Raw genomic sequence first — 3,599 nt, 5'->3', positions numbered from 1 at the left:
GAAAAGAAAAAAAAAAAGAAAAGAAACTAGAAGGATACGTGTCCACATTCCCAAACAAGGAAGCTAGTGTTCTGCTCAAAGTAAATCGCTCATAAATATGAGAAGGTTTCACAAAAGAATATAGCCTCATTTTCTTCCAGTCCACTTCTTTGTTAAATACAGCTAGACCTCAGCTCACACTGAAAGCTCCTTCACAGCCTGGAGGACTATTTTAGCCCTTTTTTTAGGACTAGAAGCTCTGGACAACATTTTGCAAGTTATGAATAAAAGAAGCCTGGACTAAATAGCCTCTGAATGAATTTTCTTATAAAATCCCATTTCCTAACATGTTTATAATTGAAATTATTAATTTAAATTAAAATGATTAAATGAATTTTGCCTGGAGTATGGTATTTCAGACTAGAAGAAAATCACTAAAAGTCTTTCTGGCCCTCAGTTTCTCTACTCTCATTTTGCATGTAGAGGTTTTAAAAATATCTAGAATTCATTTTTTTAATTGAACTTATTTTATTTTATTTTTTATTTTCATTTTTTTTATGAACAAGGCAATTTATTAACCCAGCTTCATTTGTTCTAATGCTTCTTCTTGGCAGCTGCCACCTGTCCGGCGATTCTGTCCAGATCTCTCTGTCCCTGAGGTGTCAGTTTGCGGCCCCCGTCTTGATCCTTTTCCACCATTTTCAACCCCTCCCGGGCTTGGAGAAGCCGATGGGCCACGCTCTTGGAGCCCCTGCTGAAGTGGCTGGGCATGACACGGTCTCTTTGATGACCCCTGTAGGTCTTGGTCATGGAGCCGACCCCAGCGATGCCCCAGAGGTATAGGTGCCGTGGGGTGGAAGCAGCTCGTGTGTAGAACCAGTTCTCATCGTAGGGAGCGAGTTCTTTATGCTTGACCAGCTTGACAGTGTCCACCCATTCAGGGACTTTCAGCTTCCCGGACTTTCTGAGAAAGGCTGCCAGAGCTCTGACGACCTCCTGCTGGTTTACATCTTTTACAGTAACTCCAGGCATCGTGCGGCCTTTTAGCGCTGCCAGCCAGAGGAAAGGCTTTAACTGAACTTATTTTAAAATAATTATAGATTCACATGTAGTTGTAATAAATAATACAGAAACATCCCACATTTCTATTCCCCCGTTTCTCCTGATGATAACATCTTGCGAACTGTAGTACAGTGTCACAACCTGGATACTGATACTGATTCAGGCAAGATATGAAATATTTCCAACATTTCCATCACCTCAAGCATCCTCATAGCCATACTCACTTTTCTCCCACCCCATCACCTGTTTTCTTCCTGGGAACCACTAATCTGTTTTCCATTTTTATAATTTTGCCCCTTGAAGAATTATGAAGTGGAATCATACAGTCAGTGACCTTTTGGTTACTTTTTCACTGAACATGATTCTCTGGAGATTCATCATACAGGTTGTTGCCCGGATCAGTGTATCATTCTTTTTTATTGCTGTGTCATAGTCTATAGTGTGAATGTACTGTAGTGTGTTTAACCATTCATCTGTTGAAAGATATCTGAGTGTTTCCCATTTTTGATTTATAATAAAACAGCTATAAAAAATCCACATATAGGCTTTCATGTGAACATAAATCTTTATATCTCTGGGATAAATGCCCAAGAGTATACTTGCTGGATCATATGGTAATTGCATGTTTACATTTTTATGAAACAGCCAAACTGTTTTCCCAAGTAGCTGGACCATTCTCTATTCCCATCAGCAATGTATGAGCGATCTAGTTTCTTCAGATCCTTACAAGTATTTGAGGTTGTCACTATTGTTTTGTTTTGGCCTCACCCAAGACGTGCGGAAGTTCCTGGGCTAGGGATTAAACTCAAGCCACAGCAGTGACAACACCAGGTCCTTAACCCTCAGAGCCACCAGGGAACTCTTGTCACTATTTTTTAAAATTTCAACCATTCTGATAGGTGTGAAGTAGAATCTCACTGAGGTTTTAATTTGCATCTCCTGCATTGCTAGAACTGATGAATATCATGTGCTTATCTAATATCTGCATATTCTCTTTAGAGAAATGTCTGTTCACTTATTTTGCCTATTTTCTTTTCTTTTTTCTTTTTTTGCTTTTTTTTGGAATGTGCCTGTAGTATATGGAGGTTCCCAGGCTAGGGGTCCAATTGGAGCTACAGCTGCTGGCCTACACCACAGCCACAGCAACACGGTGTCCGAGCTGAGTCTGCCACCTTCACCACAGCTCACAGCAACCCCAGATCCTTAACCCTCTGAGCAAGGCCAGGGGTCAAACCCGAAACCTCATGGTTTCTGCTGTGCCACGATGGGAACTCCTATTTTGCCCATTTTCTAATTGGATTTATTTTTGTTGTTTTTCTTCTTCATGATGAGTTTTAAGAGTACTTTCTATGGTCTAAACACTAGTTCTTTACCAGCTATGTGGCTTGGAAATATTTTCCCCAGTCGGTAGCTTGTCTTTTCAACTCTTAATAAGGACTTTCACAGGACAAAGTTTTGAATTTAAGTGATTTTTATTTTTTCCATTATAGTTGATTCACAGTGTTCTGTCGATTTTCTGTTTTGAATTTTGATGAAATCTAACTTAGCAATTTTTCTTTGTAGACTTAACAGTTTGCTGTTAAGTCTAAGAATCCTTTATGCAGTCCTAGAACTAGAAGATTTTCTCCTATTTTTTTAATAAAAAATTTATAGTTTTACATTCAAGGCTATGGTTCATTTTGAGTTAATTTTTTGTGGAAGGCATCAGCTTTGAGGTTTATATTGTGACCGTTGATGTCCAATTGCTTTATGACCATTTGAATTTCTTTTGCACTTCATGACAAAAGTCAGTTGGACATATCGCTGTGGGTCTATTCCTGGGTTCTCTACTGTGTTCATTTGCTAAGGCTGCCATAACAAATACCACAGACTGGGTGGCTTACACAACAGAAATCTATTTTCTCACAGTTCTGGAGGCTAGATATCTAAGATCAATGTGTTAGCAGGATTGATTTCTCCTGAGATCTCTCTGTCTGTAACTTGGCCTGTGTCTTCGCAGGATCTCTCTCTGCGTCCATCAATCATATTGGATTAGAACCCATCCTAATGACCTCATTTTAAATTAATTACCTCTATAAAAGCCCTATCTCTAAATACAGTCCCATTCTGAGGTTTTAGGGATTAGGACTTACAATGGTAAATTTTATACGTCAAATTGATGAGGCCACAGGGTGCTGGATGTTTGGTCAAGCTTTATTTTTGGTGGGTCTCTGAGGGTGTTCTTGGGTGAGATAAACATTTGAGTGCTAAACTAAGGTAGATCACCTTTCCCAATACAGGGAGGCCCCTCCAACCACTGTTTTTTTTTTTTTTTTTTTTTTAAAGGGAGGCCCCACTAACGCCTTCCCCCTTTTTTGTCTTTTGGGGCTGCACTACCTGCAGTATATGGAGGTTCCCAGGCTAGGGGTCGAATCAGAGCTGTCGCCACCAGTCTATGCCACAGCAACACGGGATCTGAGCCACCTCTACAGCCTACACCACAGCTCATGGCAATACCGGATCCTAAACCCACCGAGCAAGGCCAGGAATCGAATCCACGTCCTCATGGATGCTGGTCA

At 40.3% G+C, this 3,599-nt stretch overlaps 1 pseudogene across 1 annotated transcript; it reads right to left on the bottom strand.

The window, feature by feature from the left end:
- Window positions 563–1,047, bottom strand: LOC100623742 (annotated as a pseudogene). Its single transcript, XR_001300886.2, has one exon. The product of XR_001300886.2 is annotated as a 40S ribosomal protein S19 pseudogene (transcript).

Source organism: Sus scrofa, chromosome 17 (genome assembly GCF_000003025.6).
Source record: "Sus scrofa isolate TJ Tabasco breed Duroc chromosome 17, Sscrofa11.1, whole genome shotgun sequence".
Lineage (NCBI taxonomy): Eukaryota > Metazoa > Chordata > Mammalia > Artiodactyla > Suidae > Sus > Sus scrofa.
This window is presented reverse-complemented; position numbering and strand designations above follow the sequence as displayed.